General features: G+C 43.1%; 1 protein-coding gene across 1 annotated transcript in view; it reads right to left on the bottom strand.

The window, feature by feature from the left end:
* The window catches only part of FGF13 (fibroblast growth factor 13), a 510,824-nt gene extending 497,388 nt beyond the window's left edge, over positions 1–13,436 (bottom strand). The window contains exon 1 of the mRNA XM_007507358.3: positions 13,133–13,436. The gene's annotated coding sequence lies outside the window, so the exon portion shown is untranslated. The remainder of the gene's footprint in view (positions 1–13,132) is intronic.
* Between the last annotated feature and the right edge of the window lie 9,519 nt (positions 13,437–22,955).

The raw sequence follows: 22,955 nt of genomic DNA, 5'->3' as shown, positions 1-22,955 counted from the left end.
TAGAGCTGACCACCAGAGGGGGCGGGCACCTAGACAAAGACCCTCTCCACCTGCACCCTCCCCATCTGCCTGCTCCCCTTGTCCCCCTGCCCTGCAGCTGCGGAGGTCCTCGGGGGTTGGTTAAACGACATATTCTGGCCCCTGCGTATATGTGTGTGTGTGTGTGTGTGCATCTGTGTCTCTGTGTGTGCAACAGATTTGCACCAAGAGGCAGAAAGACAGGCTTCCAGCCCCCTCCGCCAAAGCCTCCTAAGTTGCAAAGCCCTCGCTAGCCTTGGAGGTGCAGAGCCCACTGACGGGGGACCCCGACCAAAGGCTGCCCCTCTTGTTTCCCCCAACCTCCCCCAACGCCTTTTCCCACGCCCTCCAGCCCCACACCAGAGCTGCCTTCCTCTGTACCCAGGGCTGCTGTTTCGGAGGGCGCCCAGAGCCGGCTCCAACTTGTTGTCAAGTGCTTGGGATGGCGACAACAGGGGTGCCTCCTTTGGGGTGCGGCTGGGGGACACAACGGAGAAGTATAACTAGAGGAAGGAGACTCGGCAGCTCTTTCCGGGATGTCTGGGAGGGGGAAGAGAAATCGGGGAAAGAATGGCAGGGGAGTAAAGAGGATCCAATGGCACACTGCCCAGAGGTGCTTTGGGGTGGCAAGCCTAGAAGTGAGGGCACCGACTTCCGGGAGGGCAATTTCGAACTCCCTGGGCACTGGCTTGGGAGACAGCTGCAGTTCAGGCACCAAGGCTGCCAGCAGAACACAGGTACTATCGCTAAAGGGTCCCCCCATGCCAACCCCCCCTCCCAACACACACCTTAATTCGATTTAGTTAATGGCATTAAACTGGGCGCAGACATCATATAGATGGATTAGTCCTACCAAAACCCAGGCAGTAACTCAATTAAAAGAGCCTGCTGCTGCAGCGCCAACGACCCAGGGATGGCAGCTGGCTCTGCTGCCAGGGTTGAAAGGTGGGCAACCCTGGAAACTCAATTTGCAGTCTCCTTCCTTGATCTGGGAGGAACTGGGGTGGGAGGGGGTTGGTTTTTCTTGTAAATTCTATCATGAAACTTGCTTGATGACAAAATGTCATTGTTTCCCCATTAATTAAGAGCATTGCTCTGGGAAGGAAGGCCATGACAAAGCCTGTTTCTTTAAATGGACAGGATGGAAGGGTGGGGGTGTGGAAAGCAGAATCTAAAAGGGAAGAAAACTGGAATTTATAGATGAGTGGGAAGGGTAGAAAGAGTCCCCGAAGCTTTTTGACCAAGTCTAACGTTCTCTCTTCTGTTAGCAAGCTCCTTCTAACTGCTGGACAGCTAAGATGAGGAGCCATGGCCTAGATCTGGACTTCTTCTTGTGTCCTGGCCCCCTATGGCAGTCAGTGGACCACCTATGGGGTCCTTCTCAAAAGAAATTTAATTTCAGAAAATTAAAAGCGAAGGATTGCAAAAGGAAATCAAGTTAGTCAAAATAAAGGCAGAATTCAGGATCCTCTGAAATCTTTCTGGGGCCTTACTTAACCTTGGTAAAGAACAGCTTGCCTAGTAGATAGAGCACTAGAGTGAGGAATCAAGAAGACCTAGCTTCATATCAGCTTCAGAAGAAGAAATTCAGGGGCAGCTGAGTGGTTCAGGCCTAGAAATGGGAGGTCCTGGGTTCCAATCTGGCCTCAGACACTTCCTAGCTGTGTGACCCTGGGCAAGTCCCTTAACACCCATTGCCTAGCCCTTACTGCTCTTCTGCCTTGGAACCAATACAAAGTATTGATTCTAAGATGGAAGGGAAGGATTAAATAAAAGAAAATTAAAAGAAAAGAAAAGAAGAAAAAGAAGAACTTCCCAGCCCAGTGAGCCTAGGGAAGTTGTTCGACCTTCCCAAGCTCACCTCAATAATCCTCATCCCTAAAATGGAAATAACAATAGTACACATCTCACAGGGTTGCCATAGGAATTAAGTGAAATAATATATGGTAATTGATTTGCACATCTTAAAGCTGTATATCAGTGGGAGCTATTATTAACAGGAAAAGAATAACAAGATTTTCTCAAGGCTTTTTCATTCCCCCTCCCCAAGTAAAATGCAAACTCCTTGCAGGATGGGAAGGAGACAAGAGAAGACAGCTCCTTTTTTCTCTGCAATCCCAGAGCCCAGCACCCTACATGGCACATAGGAGATCTGTTCCAGATATTGTTAAATTGAAGAGATTTCTTTTCTTTTTTCACGAAAAATCAAAATGGAAACACAGTATGAGTTAACCCAGTAAATCTCAATTCTCTAAGCCTTCTTAGCACCCTCGGAATCTACACAGGCCATACATGCAATTTGCACTTCATACATGTACATATATGTAGGCTTTCTCCAGAGTCAATTCAAAGGCAGACTGCTGGCATGATCATTGATCGCTCTGACCATAGGCTACTTACACTGTTGAGGATATGACTGAAAGACTTCTCTTTCCTTGTGAGATGGAGTTTCCAGAGAAACTAGACCACCTTAGGCAAATTGTGGCCAGTCTGGACCATCAGGTTGGTGTCTGGAGAAGCCTGGATCTTAGGAAACAAGGCAAGCAGAGAAATCAAGAGGGTGGAAACTGGTGGGAGGTGGACTTTCAGAGTACAGTATCTAAAGATATATATTAAGGCAAATAAAACACTAGCTGTTCTGAAGTATTTGAAGAGCTGTCATGTGGAAGAAGAGGGATTACCCTTCTTTTTGGTCCCCGAGGAAAGCCCAAGGAACAGAGTATGGAAGAAACAAAGAGCCTCATTTAGGCTTGGTGTCAGGAAATCCTTCCTTCTGGAACTGTTCCAAAGTGGCTGGCTTGGCTGCTTTCAAAGTGGTGGGTTATTCTTTCTTGAAGGGCTTCAAACAAGGGTTGAATGACCACTTGTCAAGTGGTGGACTCAAGGGCCCTTCCAACTCTCAAATTCTGTAATTCTATGAAAGGGAACTTGACTTCAAGAATAAGATTGTTTTTCCTTGTACCAGAGAAAAGGAGAATGGCTATCCAGGCACCACACAGGTTACTTTGTGTATGTTGAGACAAGGCAGACTTAAATCATCAGTGTTTGACTTGGGGATTGGAGTGGGGTGGGAAGAGAAGGGAGGAAAGGAAGGGATCTGAGACTTAGAGCTGGAAAGGACGTTAAAGGTCCCCGCTGTCCCCTTTTCCACTAGAGGGTCATAAATTTAGATGTTTGGTAATATTAGTCTTTCCTTTCCTCTTTCTCCAATCCCCCTGACCCCAAGTCTAAAATCTGGTTGAGATAAACTTGCCTTGTGTCCGAACACACATGAAGTGACCCAGGAGAACTATGTATACATGTATGGCCTTATGGTTTTTCATTTCTTTCTCCATCAACCAGAAAGCTCTCTATGATTCAGCACAGTGAATTCCTAGCTCTTCCACTAACTTCTAAGAAATATTCTGGTTCTGTGGAGATTCTTATAGAGCCACAGACTCTTGAGGCTAGGAGGGAGCTCCTAGTGACTAGGGCCTGGTCCAGTCCCCTTCATTGCATAGAGGAGGAAAGTGAGGACCAGAGAAGGAAAGAGATCTTGGTTTTTGTTGACCTATATCTGATGGAGAGCTACTAAGTCAATTGGAAACTGCTAAGGGAGCTTTTTGAATGATCACAGATAAATTCGGAAGATGATGTGCAATTCCCTAAATCATCCTCAGTTCTATTAGAGCCTGAGACCCATTTCCTGGAGCTGGTCTGGGAAAGAACAATCTCTAGTCAAGAGAGCTTCAAGCTGCTTTGTTTTGGGAAATAATATTCCAGGTGAAAGATGACTCTTTCCCCTATTGCTACTGTGTGAAGACTAGAGATGGGATTCATGGAATAGGGGCAAGCACTGCCTTAGGATTGGCTGCTGTGATCTACCTCCACCACACAGTGGCTGGTCACTTGACTCTCTAGATGCACGTAGTTGAGATTTTTGGCTTCATTACTGTGTCCATAGCAGGCTCTGGACATTACAATTGTATGGCTATGTGAACCGCATATGAGATAGAAGACTATCAGGCTACTATGGTATTGAAAACAATTCTGTGAGATCGTCACAATGTAGAAGAAAGGGAGCTGAGCTTTGCTGTGAAGAATCATTGATCTGATAGACGAAAGAAATTCTTCATTTCTCCTTTCATGGGCCTTGCCTCTTCTTTTATCACCAAATGTCTCTAGAATCAAAGGATCACAGATGTGGAGCTGGACAGAGACCCAGAGGAAACTAAGGCTCAGAGAGGGCACACGAGCTCTACGAGTACAAGATCTGGAACCTGGGTTTGATTATAAGGCTCTAAAAGATCACGGGGACTCTAGGAAGCAGGGGTCTTAGATGAAGGGCTCTCAAAATCCAGCATGCAAGAAGTTAGGATTTGGAGGGCAGAGAATTGGGAACTTCATGGGACAACAGAGATTTAGAGCATCAGGGGATCTCAAAGGCTCTCCAGCCTAACCAGTTTACAAATAGAGAGACCTATAAAGATTAGGAAGATTGCCCAAGGTCACAAAGCAAATAATGCAAGATTTGAACTTGGATCTTCTTCACTCTAATTACACTCTGCTACCTAGCTTACAGATTCAGAGATAACAAGAGATACATGGGATTAAATATGGTTTTGTTTCAAGAAAATCTTTTCCCAACACCACCTGGAGTTCTGTGGAAGACAGCCAATGTCATGCTCTGTTTTTGATACAAGGATATCCTTATAATGAAGGAAGGCGCTCATGCTCTGATCTTGGACTTGACGATGATTTTCATCTGAAACTCACCTCCTCTTAACAATCTGAAACTTGGCTTATGAAGCCATATGACTAGCATAGGCTCCACTATGTGCAATTCAAACTCTTCTTTCTTCCTTTCCATTATCTTCTTCTCTTCATCCAGAGTAAAATTCCATGTTGCTTTCAAGGGTAGATTGCTGATCTTCTGTCAAAAGGCCCTTGGTATCAAATGCAGACCAGAATGGGTATGCTCTGAGAAGTTAATGAAACCCTGTTATTTCCATATTTCATCTGCAAGCAGGCAGAGGAGTGTCAGAAAGCTTTCGAGGCTCCAAGAAACTGAAGTACAGCAATCTGCATCCCTTGTAACTTAAGCATATGGGTCATTTACATGTAGAAGAATGTCTCTCTTAAGTGATCTGTCTCTCATCAAGAAGTTGAGCAGAAGACTTCCTTTTATCCACAAAGGCAAACTTTACAAATTCTCAATAACTTATCTTGTCTCAACAGCAAACATCACTGGGCAGCACAACACTCTGGGCAAAAGATTAAAAAAAACTAGACAAAATTCCTCAGTCAAAGAAGAGTGGACAATCAAAATGATGACCCCTGTTCCTCCTCTTTTGAAAACTCTAGATTATATTGATTTCTTTTGCTTCATCATCACAGTCTTGTCCAGATATGTCCATCTACCCAGCAAGCCTCCTTCTAAAACAAAGAAAAATTAAGCAAAACCAACCAGCATAACAGCCATGCCTACTATTGCATATAATACTCCATACTCATAGTTCTCCACCTTTTCAAGGAAAAAAACCAAGTATCAACAGCTAACAGAGCGAGTGTTTCCTCATTTCTCCTTTAAGGCCAAAGCTTGACCTTTGGTTTTTCATAGCTCTCATCATCTGAAGACTCATTGAATACCTTTGAAATATCCTATGAAAACTCAGTTGCTCAGTTTTAGAAATCCAGCCACTGAAGCCAATCTAGAAAGATAACCTTTTCTTAGTAGTCACAGAAAAACCTTGAGGCTCTTTTGTGCTTTGCTGTGCTGAGGGGGGTCCATGTGGAACAGCAATATATGGTTACTCCACTCTTGGACCATTGGTGGATATCCACACTCCTTGAAGGTCCCTTCCATTTCTCAATCCATAATCTTCTGATTTTAATGGTGAGCTTTGAACACACCTGACTCCTTCCCTTCAGTTTTAGCTGTCCTCAGTCTCATTGCTGGAATGGCACTTGGAGTGTCAAGTTGGAGAAAGGAAACCTGGGTTCTAGTGCCGTCCCTGATCCTAGCCATGTTACTAGAGCAAGTCTCCCCATCCCTTTGGACTTGAGCTTCCTCTTCTCTGTAAAGTGAGAGTGCTACTACTTGCCATACCTACCTAACTGGGGGATTATGGTGAGGAAGACTATTGATAAACCATAAAAGACTAAACCAGGTAGTTCATATTCTCCACTTGTCCCTTACTTGGCTGTTGTTGTCTGCTAACTAGGTTTTTTCCATTCCTTTCTCATTCAAATTGCATTCTTTTTGTTCTTGCCTTGTTTGTTATTCACCCTTTGGTTTTTGACCTTTGGTTTTTCATATCTCTCATCATCTGAAGACTCATTGAGTACCTTTGAAATATCCTATGTATTTATATGGTGTCATATACCACTAGAATTTGCAACCAGGGACATCAGGTCATTCACCCTGGTCTAAAGCTATCATCTGAAGTTTTGTCTCTCTTTCTCCAACTAGATTCTCATTCTCAGTCTCTCTCTTTCCCTCTCTCTGTCTCCCTGTCTTCCCTCTGTCTGTCTGTCTGTCCTTCTGAGTTTATATCTCTCTTCTCTCTGTATCTCTCATCTACATCTATTTTTCTGTCTCTCAGTCTCTATCTCTCCCCTTTCTCCATTTATTTTCTTAATCTCTCACTGATTTCATTGATAGTCTCCTCCCTTCCACCATTTTTTGCCTCTTAGCAGCTTACATGTGATAGGAAACAAGGGGGGATTACAAGCAGGATGGGAGAGAGGAAGAGAGGATGTTAAAAAAGAAGATTTTGCTGTTATTGCTCTTTTCCTAAGTCCCTCTATGGAGGGAAGGAATAGAATCTGCTCCATTTGAGGAACTGTCAGTTGAAAGTGTGGATGGCAGAGCTAGTTGTTAGGAGAGGCAGTGGAGATATAGGGTCATCGTTTTTTACTGTAGACATGAATCAACCTCACAATCAATTCATCAGAGACAGGTAGTCAACCCCAGGTATATAGGTGCCAGTTTGCCCAGCAATTAATGATTATCAGGTGGATGATGAGCCAGATTTGGTTGGGGGTAATGGGGTCAGAAAGGAAATACCCAAGGGTCAGGCAAGTCCACAGATTTTCTTGTAGGATCTCTATTCTAGAGGGCAAATGCTCCTCAATTTTTCTGTTATAGAGAATATCATAGCTCTAGTGCTGAAAAAGGATCTTAGGGAACTTCTAATTCAACAACCTAATTTTAAATTGAGATTCATAGAAGTCAAGTGACCAGTCACGTGTCCCACAAATAGTAACTGACCCAAGATTTCAAGTTTAGACCTTTAATTCCAAATCCATCATTTACCCTACTCTACTACGCAGTGTTCCCTACTATGAGGAGTGGGACAAACTTTTTACCTTATTTTTGTATGGCCAACACATAGCCTGATGCCTAGAACATAGCAAGTGCTTTATAAATACTTATTGTTTCATGAACTGATTGTTAGAGGAAGGAGAAGGAGCATCATATCCAATTGCCTCATTTTAAAGATGAGGAAGCTAAGGCCCAAAGATGGCACCCTGTCTCCTGACGTTCACAGCCATTATAAGCCAGTCTATGAACTGAGACTGAAAACCAGTTGCATGGGGAAGTCTAGTACCCTAAAAAGATGCTCCTGAAGCAGAACCAGGAGAACATTATATACAGAGACTGATACACTGTGGCACAATAGAGTGTGATGGACTTTTCTACTAGCAGCCATGCAATGATCCAGGACAATTCTGAGGGACTCATGAGAAAGATGCTATCCACATACTTGATCACATTGTTTGATGAGGATAGGATTGGGGATGTAGACTCTAAATGATCACTCTAGTGCAAATATTAATAATATGGAAATAGGCCTTGACACATGTAAAACCCAGTGGAATTGTGTGTTGGCTATGAGAGGGGTTAGGGGAGATGAGGGAAAGAACATGAATCATGCAACCATGGAGAAATATTCTAAATTAACTAATTAAATAAAAATTTCCAAAAATCTAAAAAAAGAAAAAGAAGATACTCCTGAGGTTGCCATTACTCTTTTTAAAGATGGCGGAACTCCGAAAGATAATGAATCTACAGTTGGAAAGGATAGCAGAGGCTCTCTAATGGAACCCCTCAATTTACAGAGGAAGAAACAGAGGCCCAATGAGATAAAGTGATTTGTCCCAAGTCACAGGAGTAGTAAGGGCCAGAGCTGGGATTCCAGCTCAGTTCAACTCATTCCAAGCTTTGGTCTTTAAATGGAACATCTGCTACCATGTCTTATTACAGTATCAGTGATGAGGCACTGGTTATTGATCCTGGAACATATACAGGCATGCTCTGGGAATGGTCAATATTAACTGGCAGATTTGGGAGGGACTGCAGCAGTTATCATTCTAGCTAACCCAAGACTTCTGATCAAGAATCTCTAGCATCAAACAGATCATCCAGCCTTGGCCTGAGGACATCCAGGGAAGGACAACTGGAAGCCCACCCTGCTGGGGCAGCTTTACATGGGAGGAACTTTCTCCTGATCACAAACTTAAAATGAACCTTTTGAAACTTCTGCCTACTGTTCCTGGTTCTTTTCTCTGGGTAAAGGCAAAATCAGTATCATCTCTACTGTATATTTCAGTTCTTCAAACACTTGTGTCTTCTCTGGATCTACTCTTCTCTAAGCTTAACATTCCATATTCCTTCAATAGAATGTTCACATAGTATGGACTCAAGGCACCTCGACATCTAGCCAAAAGTCTATTGTTTGTTCCTGAACACTGACTTCTCTTCCATTTTTTGCCCCCTACTCCCTTGGACTAGTCAGGAACAGCCCACCTCTTCTCTACCACATGATGACTGAATGAAGGGTCCAGCATTTGTGAAGGAAGTACTGGGCCTCTAAAGAGAGAAACATGACAATTTCTCAAGGAGCTCTTGCTATAATGAGAGCGGCAACACACAAAGAAGGTTTCAGCTGTAGGGCAGATGGCAAGGTTCCCTGATCCTTTGGGTGTAGTGGCCAAGCAGATGATAATCTGTCTTCTGTAATAGCACTTCAACTGATAAGACCATATTTGTTTCTGATTTGAACCATTTGCTACTGTAGGAAAGGCAGTAACAGCTGACTAGGCAAAGCTGGAAGGTAGGGGGTGGGGACTAGTGAGCAGCTGAGCAGTAGGAAGGAGGCCACTCACTCATTCCCTGAGCATGAAAGGGAGTCTCCAGCAGTAGAGTAGGGGATGATCAGAGATGGGGGAAAATACCAATCTGTTGAGTTTTGGGGTTGTTATTCCACTGAGGCATAGCATAGTACTAAACTGACGCTCAACCGGAACTCTTCTTTCAAGCAACTTGACGAGAATAATCTTCTTAAATCCAATAGTTATTCTGAAAAAAAACAACCCAATCCAGCACCCATTATATGCAACGTACTGTGTGCTGCAAAGATGAAATCGAGTAAAATTCCCTGCCCTCTAGGAACTTACTAGAGGAATGTAACATATGCATGGGTAAGTATAACTGTGCTGAATGGAGAGGAGGAAGAAAGCACCAACAACTGGGGGATATCAGGAAAGTTTTACTATAGGAAAGAAGAAACCATTGAAAGTTCTTAATTAGGAGAATGACATGGCCAGACTTTAATTTAGGAATTTTATTTTGGTATCTCTGTAGAGAATGCATACTAGAGAGGGGAGAGGCTAGAAACAAGGAGACCACTTAGGAGGCTTTTGAAGGGGGCAGCTGGGTGGCTTAGTGGATGGAAAGCCAGGCTGAGAGGTAGAAGGTCCTGGGTTCAAATATGGCCTCAGACACTTCCCAGCTGTGTGACTCTGGGCAAGTCACTTCACCCTCATTGCCTAGCCCTTACCACTCTTCTGCCTTGGAATCAATGCACCATTTTGATGCTAAGATAGAAGGTTAACAGTTTTTTTAAAAAGATTATTGGAATGGTCAGATTTACACAAATCACACATTTACAGCCAAAAAGGACCTTAGACCCCACTGAATCCAACCCTGCATTTTACAGATGAGGCTATAAGAGTTTACATACATGACTTGTTCACTACTCAGTATGTGAGTCAGGGTTTGACTTCAGGCCTTCCTGACACCAAGCCTAGCATTCTGCTCTACCACCTAGGCAAGAGGATATGAACTACGGTTGATATGAGCTAGTGGAGAAAAGAAGACAGATGTGAGAGATGTTATAAGGTAGCACAATGCATAGAAAGCTGGGTCTGGAGTCAGGAATGTCTGAGTTTCAATCCAATCTCAGATACTTCTTAGCTGTGTGCTCCTGACTAAATAGCCTAACTTCTGTCTTCCTCAGTTTACTCATCTATAAAACAGAAATGATAATAGCTCCTGCCTTCCAAAACCTGTTATGAGGATCAAATGTGATATTTGTAAAATGTTTAACACAATGCCTGGCACATAGTAGGTGTTATTTGATATCAGTTAATATTTTTTAAAAACCCTTACCTTCCATCTTGGAATCAATGCTGTGTATTGGTTCCAAGGCAGAAGAATGGTAAGGGCTAGGCAATGGGGGTCAAGTGACTTGCCCAGGGTAGAAAATGTCTTAATTAATACTTTAAAATTGTTATTATCAACAAGACTTTAAACTGATTGGATGTGGGAGAGAAGAGTCAAGGATGACTTAGGTTGAGAACAGAAATAGGACTATTTGGAAAAGGAATGGGATTAAGGAGGAAGAGAAGTACTATTTTGACCACAATGAAGTCCTAATAAGATACTGACATCCAGGTGAAGATATCCAACAGGCAGTTCTGTACAGATCAAAAAGATATCCACATGGAGGTGATAATTGAACCCATGAGAGTTGATGAGATGACAAAAGAGGTTATAGAATGAGAAGAAGAGAGTGCCTAGGACATAACCCTGGGAGACACCTACAGATAAGAAGCTGTCATGAATGACAACCCAATAAAGGAGATGGAAAAGGAACAGAAAAAAGGGGAATTAGGAAGATGCTGGATCGTGAAAATCATAGCCACAAGGAGTGGGTTCTCAGCTGGGTCAAAAGATGTAGAGAAGTCAAACAAGGGGAGAATTGAGAAAAGACCATCATATTTTACCACTAAGCGATAGATGACAGATAAACTTGAGATATGTTTCAGTTGAGAAGTGATGACAGAAGCTGTACTTGAACAATCATGGAAGAATTCTCTCTCAGCACTTGGAAATCAAGTTTCCCTACTCCCAGTCTTTTAGTGCACAAATGCAAAATGTATGGGTTGATAGAAGTGGGCTTTTTTCCCTCAACAACCAGAATATTCTATAAAAGTTAGATGTACCTTAAGCGTTTGTAAATAGAATAATTTTCAAAGTACTAGAAGAGTTAACATTTAATGATACACCCTCTTCCTCCTCATCCCTAATCTTTTTATCAAGAGGAGAATCCATTTGTAATTGGAATGATTTATTAATGTACCTATAATTTAAAGAAAAGAATGTATATACAGTTTGAACATTAGCTTGCCTTCAAGATGCTATCTAATCACAGTAATTGTAGTGGAAATTTTTAAATGGTGGAGATTCAAAATGGTAGCTGCATGTCTACTGTCTGAATAACAAACATAGCTACATTTTAAGGTGTTAGTGGAAGTTCAAGGATGTTGGAGACCATTAATGCCCTACAGGGGACTTGACCATTATAGAGATTGAGGCCAATGTTAGCTGGGTATTCACTGACCTGGAAGATGAAAAAGAGGGTGCAAAAAAGCCTAAGTGGAGAAATCCATGTGTCAGCCCATTCAACATGGTTCTAATAAATGCACAGTCACCAAAAGAGAATAATTCAAATCTCTGCTTCTCCAATTTTTCTAATATTAAAATTGGTTTGGGCTTGAGTCTGCTACTTTGGGTAAGCCTCTTAGTCTTGTTGGGTCTCAGTATCCTCACCAGTAAAATGAGAGAGCTGTATTAGATAACCTTTAAGGTACCTTTCAAGGTCCCATAATTCTATAGCCCTAGGGGTTTTTTATCCAAGTTAAAATAATGCTTGCTAAAGTATTGATGCAACTCCATCAATCCAGTATGGAAATTGCAAGTCTTTTGTAACGTCAAGTTTTTGAGGAACTGGTACATAGGGAGCTTAAGGGAATGGCAAAACCAGTCCCTGGAAGAGGCAGGACTTGACATATTCTGGACTAAGAGGCTGGCTCTCTAGCTGCTACGCCAAGTGACCCGACTCCTAAAGTATATAACCATATTCATGAAACACCATGTGTTTGGCCAACCCAAGTGCTTGTACATGCTCCTTTATGTTCCTGCTATTTACCTCCATTAGACTATTTGCTTATATGGGTAGGAATTGTTTTGTTCACTGTATTTGTGACACAGTGTCTAGAATATACTAGGTACTTAATAAATGTTTATTGACTGTTTGATTGGGTCAATAAGCCTACGCTGTGTTTGCTCACACCACTGACCCATGACAGCTTGGAACACCTATTCATCACCCTTAGGAACATATCTACTTTTACTTTCCCATTAGGGACCCCACTGCACCCTTCTCCCTTCTAATACCTCACCCCACTCGCAGTGCTTATGTAACTGGCTGGAAACCAGACAGGTCTCAACAACAGAGTTTCTATAAGATACTAACCCCAAGGAATATCTATTTACTCTAGCATGTGAATCCCTCTAGATCCTTGGGACTGAGTCTCGCCGATCCCTCCCCATCCCAGCTATCTCTATATTAGCCTCCCCAGTGGTCTAGCCAACATGTAAACAAAAGACAACTGAAGCCACAGGCTGGAGGCCAGGGCAAGAGAGTAGGACCCGGAGAAGAAAGCAGCTAATGCGATGGGGGAAGCACTTGAGAAAGGGATAAGAATTACATTTCTACTGCTTCTTCAGGGGGTCTTTCCATTGATGCTATTCATTTTGGGGTAGGGGGATGAGGATAAGGCAATTAGCTACCACCATATTCCAAATGCTTAGTATCACTGATTTAGGAAGAGACCTAGAAATCTCGAACAAGCTTTAATGAAAGTTTGGGGGGTGATTTTTCCCCCAAGGGATGCTTTCTTTAGAGATACACCAAACCCTGCACCAGGCCACCTAGTTTTCATCAGGGAAAATTTCAACAGGCTCACCAGTCCCTTACAGTTTCCAAACAGTTTGTTTACCTACCTTAGAAAAGGAGATGCACTGGCCCAGTACATGAAACACAAGAACACACCATGGGCCACAATCTTAAAGAAACTTGGGGCTATTAGCTCCCGTGGTCATTGGGTCCCAGGGGAAGGAAGGTCCTTGATCATGTCCTCATCATGCCTTTCTGGAGTTTGCAATCAGCATCTGAGTCAAATCCAAGAGAGAAAGAGAGAGAGAGACCCAATTGTAAAAAGCCCTCCTGTTTCCCAGTGATCCAGGCAAGAAAATAAGACTGTCGGTGGCAATTATAGGGGTCACTGGACTGGACGCTGTTCATGTCAGACTGATCTGAAAAGTGGTAAGTCACAGGGTCTATATTGCAGCTATTTTTAGTGAAACTGAATTCCTTCGCCCAAGTTCTTTTACTCTCCAAGTCATTTTAAGTGGGGGAGACCAGCTGTGCTGGGATCATCTTACTGGACCAAGGCTCTGGTTCAAGGCAAAGAGACCCAACCCCAAGGAGATGGGGCTCTAATGAAGGATCACTGTTAGTGCTCTCCAGAAAGGGGTCAAAGGCAGTAAAGGGGAACCCATCCCAGCCCCCAGAGAAGAAAGAGTTACTTCCTGGGATGAGGAAGGCCTTTCCAGTGAGGCTGAAACTCAATAGGTAGATGACGTGAGGGGACAAAAATCGTTGAAGGCTAGGCAACCCTTTCTTTCCCCTCCCCCTGCAAACTAACACTTCTCTCTCTCTCTCTCTCTCTCTCTCTCTCTCTCTCTCTCTCTCTCTCTCTCTCTCTCTCTCTCTCTCTCTCTCTCTCTCTCTCTCTCTCTCTCTCACACACACACACACACACACACACACACACACACACACAGAGCCAAGTCTGCATCTGAGTCCAGATCCTGGGTTGAATTACTAGAAGGGTCCAGGAAAAGTGTCATCATCCTACATCCAAGCCAGGGATGTTAGTATGGAGAGGGCAGCTGTCCAGCCAATATGCAGCCATCACTCATTGCCCTAAGAGCTTGTTTTAATGAGGGAAGAAAATTCAGTGAAGATTTATTTTTGATTCAGAACTTGGCCAGAGGTGCTAATTCTGAAAAAAATATATATCTTGTTTTTTTGATGCTAATAACCCTCTCTAAGCTCTTTGAGATAACTTGGTGAGATCTGGCACACAGGTCAGCCTGAGGGACACTGCTCCTCACACCTCCCCTACTCATGCCCCCCAGACTTAAAAGATAATTAGACTCAGATATGTTGGTCCCTATTGGTAGGCTGCCCAATGTTCAAAGAATGGCCCATGGAAGCTGACCCCAGCTCCCCACTTGCTCCTGGCCGAGCTCTTGGCCCCTTAGCGCCCATTATCTGATATCATTCATCTGGCTTCATTGGGTTTTATCACATACAGCTGGAGCTGATGTGTTGAACTGGTATTTTTTTAAGGTTAAAAGTAGATTTGGGCAAATTAAGACAAAAATATCTTTAAGAGTTACCCAGCTGTCCTGAACAATTCTGGCAACCTTAAATTAAAAGGTTTCATTTCAAATTAGATCCCTCAACTCCAACATGTGATCTCCCTCAGAGCCTGGCAGAGGATTCTGCTCACATTAGCTGCTTAATACAACTTGTTGATTGTTTAGAGCCCCTCAAATCTCTTTCCAGTGCGCATTAGTAGCCACCTGCAAATTCAAAGGCAACAATACTAGAATGCTCAAACTGAGGTCTAGAAAAGAGAAGTGACTCGCCCAAAGTCACATAGGTAATAAAATAGCAAGGTATCAAACTCAAAACCCTTGGCTCCAAATCCAGCTCCCTTTCCCACATGACTACATTGGCAATCCTTAGACTGGAGCACAGACCCTCTTTTGGGCCCTTTCAGATCTAAGATTTGTTATTTGCATCCTGCCCATCAACATTTCAAGGAATCTCCCTTTTTGACCCAACATTTCCAGTACCACCATCTCCCTTCTTACCTTCTGCACTAAAAAAAAGAATTCCAATCTTCAGTTGTTTTTATTTTTTGGTGGTAGCTTCCCCCCTCCCTGGTTATTCTTATATATAGTTTGAGCTAAATCAGTTCAGCCACATTTGAGTAGATGAGGGAAAAATTCTACTTATTCTCCTTCCAAAATAAGATCCTCTTTTGGGCACACAGAAAACTCAGAGAAGGCTGAACCTTTCAAACTTCCCACTTCACATATGGGGACTCCTCTGTCTTTGTTGCTTTTAACTTAATTAACTTTTTTAAAATTCCAAGTGGATTGCTCATTTTGCAAACTCGTATGCTCATCTGTCATCCTGGATATTACCTTGGCACACATGGACCTCCCCTGCCTGAAGATGGAGAGAGGGAACAGGCCACACAGGTTCTAGCCAAGTGTCTGCCAGGTCAATTCACGCCCTGTCCCACCATCCCTGGGACATCAGATGAAGTAGTTTCCCAGAGGCCCTTTCCTCACATCTCTGTCTTTCCTGAAGGTACAGCCCCAGTTCCACATGACCGGGAGCCCAAAAGCAGAATTCTCCCTAATGGACCTAAGGCTGAAGCCTGACCACACTAGCTGCTGGATTCTCTGGATCATTTCCTGGCTGCTCAGCCCATTTCTCCAGCTCTTCAGTCCCTTTGTTTGAAATACTTCCCAATGGAATCCTGAGTTTCCAGACTTGAACCTCCCTCTCATCAGTACCCTTGCTGCAGGAGTAAGTCACAGGATGCCGTCTTTGGTTCATGTGGGACGCAGAATTGACATCACAGAAAGCCCAACCCAAGTTACAGGTGGCCACAAAGATGCTGGGTAGCTTCTTTGCCTGCCTATTACCTGAAGCAGCATCTTTCCAAATCCCTTAAGAACATGGAACAGACGCCTAAGACCTGACATACTCTATTTTTTCCTGGGACAGAAGGGAAGAGTCAGGCACGTGGCCACCAGTGCTCCACTAACAATGAGCTACAACACCTGCCTGTCTTCTCTTCCTCCCCCTTTTCCTCCCAACACCCAGCGTCCTCCTGCCCTCTTGGAGGCAAGGCAAAGGGAGCCCTTTCCAACTTTTCTCACTCTGCCTGTAGTTTCAATGAACAAAGAGAGTTTAATAATAGAATTCCTTCGGTGTTATTTATAGCACTGATTGCTCAAAGCACTTGGAGATTTTATTTTAAAAAACCCAATTCAATGTCAGAACCTCATGGAATTGCAGACTCCCAGATTAGATGGATCTCAAAGGGGACCTAGTCTGAATGTTCCTGAGAGCTGACTAGAAAGCAGGCATCATTCCTACTTCAGAGATGAAAGGGAAAAAAGAGGAACCAAAAGGTAGATGGAACAGGGAGGCAAAGTTTAATTTAATAATAGGAAATGATTCAATTCTGGCTCTGCCACATATTACTATCGTTGAGATTTGGGGCAAGTTGTTTTTCCTCCCTGATCCTCAGGGGAAGAAGGAAGGGAACAAGCAAGTTTAAGCACCTACCATATGCCAGGTAGTGTGCTAAGCATTACAAATACTGTCTCAGTTGATCCTCACAGTAATCTTGGAAAGGAGGTGCTATTATTATCCCCATTTTACAGTTGAGGAAAGTGAGGCAGGTCACAGTTAAATGACTTACCCAGAGTCACACAACTAGTAAGTATCTAAGGCTACATTTAAATTCAGATCTTCCAGACTCCAGGTCCAGCACTCTATCAACAGTACCACCTAGCTCCTTGGTTTCCTCACCTGAAAAATGAGGGGGTTTGACTCGATGGTCTCTGAAGTCCCTTCTGGTCCTAGAGCTAGTGTCCTATGATCTTACAAGAATATCCTAACAATTAGAACTGTCCTAAAATGCAAATGGACTGCCTGGAAAGGCAGTGAGTTATATCATTATGGCCAATAAAAACTCAATAACCAAATGATTTTTTAAATATTGGACAAGGAAGTTGGACTAGATAACCATCCAGGTTCTTGTCAACTTGGTGATTCTATGGAAAACCATTCTAAGACTTCACTAGATAAGTAGTTAAAGAGCATGATTCTGAAGGACCATAAGAAAACACACTCCAACTCACTAATAAGAGAAATACTTTTAATTGAAAATTTTTATTTAACTAATTAATTTAGAATATTTTTCCATGGTTGCATGATTCATGTTCTTTCCCTCCCCTCCTTCCCCCACCCTCATAGCCAACACACAATTCCACTGGGTTTTACATGTATCATTGATCCAGACCTATTTCCATATTATTGATATTTGCACTAGGAAATGCTTAGGAAATTGCTTAGAATCTACTTCCCCAGTCATAGCCCCATTGACCCATGTGATCAAGCAATTGCTTTACTTCTGTGTTTCTACTCCCACCGTTCTTACTCTGGATGTGGATAGCATTCTTTCTCAGAATTGTCCTGGATCAAAAATAATCTATCTTAAAGAAAAGGGATATTTAAAGTTGTTGATCTCATTACTCCCATTTTATAGAGCAGGAAACCAAAGTTTAGAAAGGTTGGAACTTGCAGAGTCATCAGCAAACGATGCTCATGTGTAAACTCTTAAAAAAAACCCAAGCCAAATTAAGTACCAGAAGCAAATGGAGTAGAAAGTCAACTAGATTTGGAGACACAGGACATGGATGTCAATCCCAGCTCTGTAACTCTCAACTGTGTGACCTTGGGAAAGTTGTTTCCTTTGCTAGGACTCACTTTCCTCCCCTATCAAATAGGGACATTGAACTAGACAGCTGTTCAAATCTCTGACCTTAAGAGCCAACAGCACACACCTGAAGATTTCAAGAAAGCTGGCTTTTACCCCCAGAACAACAAAACTTGGTGCTACATAATAGGTGGTTTGGGGGAAATCATTTTTTTTGTTCTGCTGGGTTTGCTTTGTTTTCAGACGACGTCAAAACCTCTGGGTAAACGGTGGGATCTGGCTGACCAGAAACCACACAGGTCTTAATTCTTTTCAGATAATTTCATTAAGTGAAGTGCAGTCAAGCTGAAGGCAGATTGCCATCAAACAGACTACAGTTTTGAAGGGTTGCAGCAGGACTGAAGCCTGGAAGCCTGAAGTCCCTAATGTTCTCTGATTATCAGAACAGAACAGGCCAGGCTAAGCCAGGCAGAGCCTGGGGACATACCTTCAAAACCTTGGGGAGGAGCCCACAGAACAGCAGCAACAGACAAGGGACCCCGAGGCAAGAACCCACAGAACCTGGCATGTTCTCTAAGTCAGCATCAGCCATGGATCTAGGGGAGTTTCTTCAACAGGTTATATAGAATTGTGAGAAGGAGGTGGATGGGGGCCAGGGGAGACCGGAGAAAAGAAGTATACACGCTCAGGGAGGGAGTCAGAAGAGAGGAAATGGGGGCCAAGTGAGGCAGATCAGTTATATTATGAAAGGAGAGAGGAAAGGGATTGAAGTGGTGACGTATAATACCCTTTGCTAGTCTCTGGTCATAGTTCTAAGGACTGATAAGATCTTTAGTGGGGCTTTTTAATCAAGAAGTGAAATGCTTTCTAGCCGGAAAAGAATCTTATCTAACTACAGGGAGGGAAGAGGGAGAGAGGGGGAGAGAGAGGGAGGGGGAGAGAGAGACAGAGACAGAGAGAGAGAGAGAGAATTTCATACCTACCTTTTCAACTAATGCAATCAATATAAGGAAATTATTACATTTTCACTGTGTAAAGAAAGACTCTGGGATCTCTTTTTGAAGTGCCAACCCTTTGGATTGGTTGAAGAAAGGAAGAGCTAATTGGGTAACCAAAATAAACTAACCATACTTCCTGGAGGTGGGGGGAGTGTTAAAGAATGAAAGAGTTTTAGCAGTTTACCAGTTAGGCTGTGGACCAGTCTAGTGGTGGAAGAGTTCCCATTCAGAGGACTCCAGTTTAGGAACTAGAACCAAGCCTTTGAAAAGAAATTGCTAAGGTCCATGACGTTGGGGAAAGAAGATGGAATTTCTCTCCCCACTCTCCTCCCACCATTAACAATCATTACAGAGCTCAGGCCAGTAGCAGATAGATAGTGCATATTTCCGAGGTCAGGAGACAACTCATCCAGCTAAGAGTAATGGTCACCTGAGGGAAGGCATCTTTAGGGAAAGTGAACCCTCACTGGGGAAAGAAGTGTAAGCTATGAACTATAATGCTATAATACAGAGCACAGACCCTTGAAGTTCGGCAGAGAGTTACCCCTAAAGGGAAATTGAAAGACTGAATAGAGAAAACTTCCCGTAACCAGAAGCCTTGAGTTACTCTATCCACTATGGATTCTCGAGACACAGGCCTCATCACTTTTATACTTTGTATTCACTTTATTCATAGATCCTGTGTATTTGGGGAACAGTGTAGACCATTCTTCTGAGGGGAATGTTTTGTATCAACTGGTATTATACCATCATAGATAAGACCTTTGCATAAAAAACTAATCAAGTGTGCCTTCTTTTTAGTGTGAAGCACATCAGTGGGGGCTCGTAATCAACAAGACTAACCTGGCCCCTCTGGATTACACTAGAGCCTTAAGCATAGTGGTAGCAGCTACCCTCTGGGGACAAAGATCACCAAAGCAAATGGAATCTGGGAAAGTAGACCTAGATAGGGTACTGCATTTTGAGGTGTTTTGTCTGAGATGTATTTTGGAGTCCTTCATATTTACAAGGGTCCATTGGAATAAATCACCACACAGATTTTGCAGGAATCCACAGAAAAAAAAATGTATCAGTAACAAAGTCAGAATTTGAACCCACATCTCAGACCTGTGGCTCTTTCCTCTATACTATGTACTACTTCACATTATCACCGATTTCTATCTGCTTTACAACCATTGATGTGATATCGAGTTTCTTTTTTTGTTTTCAATATTGGAATTTCAGAGTCTGGGGTTCAGGGATTTCATGGAAAAGAAGACTTCTTTAAAAACATGAAGGTATTCAGCTTCCCTGTCAGCAATGTTAGTCAACTACATGCATCAATTGTTCTATTTTAAAATGAATCTTTCTGGCAATTCTCTAACTGACTTAGGATATAAAATTGTGTGTTTCAGTTATCTGGGTGTGTATCTAAAACCCAGTTATTCAACTCATGAGGACAGGGCTGTTGTCTTACCTAGACTTTGTATCTCTCCTTGGTCCCTGGGACAGTGTTCTTCACATGGAAAGGATTTAATAAATGTTTGTTAAGTGACTCTAGACAGCATGGAAATGCATTTACAGAGTCTGGAATTCTAGAACAAGAGCTGAAAGATACTTTCCTAGCCATCTAGTACAACCCCTTCATTTTACAGGGAAAGAAAGGAAGTCTTGGGCAAGGGAAGAGAGTAGCAAAACCATAAGTGAAGAACCCAGGTCCTTCAACTCCAAACTTGTCCCTTTTCCATTAGGCCACTCTGAGGAGGCCTCATGGTGGAATGCAAAAGTACTTAATTAAGAGTCAGCTGACTTTTAGCAAGTCACCTCATTTTTCTGCATCTTTCTCCATCTAAAAAGTGGGGCTGATACTTCCTTTCCCTACCTGCCTCGCTTGGGTATTGTGAGGATCAAAAGACAGCTCTAGTGCTGCCTTCCCCAGAAGGCTTTACTGAAGCCCTCTCCAAGTTAACAACACATTCTCTTTGTCTGTTGAATCACTTTGTATCTACCATGTAGTTACTTACTTGGGTATATAGCATATTACTGCAATAGTATATAAACCCAGGAGGCAGCTGGGTGGCTCAGTGGATTGAGAGCCAGGCACAGAGATGGGAGGTCCTAGGTTCAAATCTGGCCTCAAACACTTCCTAGCTGTGTGACCCTGGGCCAGTCCCTTAGCCCACATGGCCCAGCCCTTACTACTCTTCTACCTTGGAACCAATACACAGTAGTGATTCTAAGGCAAAAGGTAAGGATTAAAAAAATAGTATATAAGCTCCTTGAGGGTATAACTCTTTTTAAGTTTTCTTTTGATTCCCTCAAACATAGTACAATGTCACAGGTGCTTAATAAATCATGTTTATTTAACTGAATTGAAAGTGTGATGCCATGAAAAAGCTTTGTGTCTGTACATACATTCCTGTCCCGAGTCTGCTACATTCTAGGTATGATCTTGAATAAATTGGTTAATCTCTCTGGCCCTCGGTGTTCTCATCTATAACATGAGTAGGTTAAACTCAGTGACTGCCAAGGTCTTTTCTGATGGAAATCTATGTTCCTATGTTCCACAAAAGATTCTGGGAAAACTTGAAAGGTGCCACACTAATACTAAGGCTTGCCAGTGCTTTTGAATCAGCCCTTGCCCAAAAAACCAATTGCCTGGATCAGCAATGGCTCCATGAAGCTGATGGCTTCTGCACACTTGAGCTAATCTCAGTGTTCATGCAATGAAGTCCAAGAGCTCTGTGTTAGGAGGACGAGAGGACAGCCAACTCCCACTAGTTTAGAAAGCCTGCTAGGTAGGTCATGATGCAGTGGCTGCTTGGGGAGACTAATTAAGCACCAAATGAATGCCCCCTGGCATTGGAGAGAAATAAGGTCATGGTAGCCAGTGACCCTAGAGGATCACTGCAGAACATGCAAAGAGCCAAGAAAGCCAAAGTCCCAAGCTAACGAAAGAATGTCCTGAAACAACAACCACATAGGACAAAGTGACCCTTCTCTTACCACAGATGGAAATGAATAATATGGTGTGTGTCAAATGCGAGAATCCTATACTGGCAAACTCTAGGATATCAAGCAAAGAAACATTTTCTTGGGAGAGAAGAGTGTCCTGGGAACCAACAATAACATGATGCAGCAATAGGAAAGTCATGGAAGATGAGGAAGTGTGAAATCCTCACTGGGCACATCTGATAGTATCATCTTTAGCTCTTCAGATAGGCTGAAAGTCAAGTGGGATCTGAAAGCCAAAATATTGTAGGATGTATGACAGGGGTCCTGAGTCTAGAAATCAAAAAAGGAAGGAAGGAAGGAAGGAAGGAAGGAAGGAAGGAAGGAAGGAAGGAAGGAAGGAAGGAAGGAAGGAAGGAAGGAAGGAAGGAAGGAAGGAAGGAAGGGAGGGAGGGAGGGAGGGAGGGAGGGAGAGAAGGAAGGAAAGTTAAACAACCCTGGCTCTGGAGTTTAAAAGACCAGAGTTTAAATTCTGCCTTGGGCACCCACAGCCTTCCTCACCTTGGCCAATTTACATCATCCCTGGATCTCATTTTCCCCATCTGACAAATAAGAGTGCTGGCTGAGATTGCCTCTGTGGTGTTTCGGGATCTTATAACCTGGGATTCAGATTTTATCTGTGAAGCCTTGGGTGGGTCATTTAATTCTCATGGGCTTCAGCTTCCTTATCTCTAAAAAAAGAACTAGACTAGATACCCTTAGAGCTGCTACCTAGCTCAAATGGCCTTTTCTCCCACCATTGATATTCTGCCCTTGACACATTGCTCAATAGTTAGGAAACTCCCAGCCCCCTCTGCCATCCCTTTCTCAGTGATACTGAAGCCTAGACCACCAAAGACTCCCTTTCTCCAACCTCAGTGGCCAACTCTCTTAGAATCATCCCCAACTCTACTGTTGCAATGACCCCTTTTTTACCATGCCACCTGGGATGCCTGCTCCATAACAAACAAATTTCCTTTGACCTTAAAGTCCTTCCTTTCTCACATCCTCCATCTTCTGGCACGTATGAATACTTGGTTCTCTTCTGACAACACTCCATCACAGACAACCCTTTCCAGCAGTGGCTACACTGTTTCTCCTCTCACCCTACTTATTGCTCATGGCGGAGGAGTCAGCATACTCCTTACTCCCTATTGCTACTTCCAGAAACTCTCACTATCTCTCATGGACTCCCTCCCCTTTGATGATTTACTATCCCAATTTATCACTTGAATCAGATCATGGTGGCTATTGTCTACT

Source organism: Monodelphis domestica, chromosome X (assembly GCF_027887165.1).
Source record: "Monodelphis domestica isolate mMonDom1 chromosome X, mMonDom1.pri, whole genome shotgun sequence".
NCBI classification, from domain to species: Eukaryota; Metazoa; Chordata; class Mammalia; order Didelphimorphia; family Didelphidae; genus Monodelphis; species Monodelphis domestica.
Note: the sequence above shows the minus strand (reverse complement) of the source record. Positions and strands in the feature narration are given on the sequence as shown.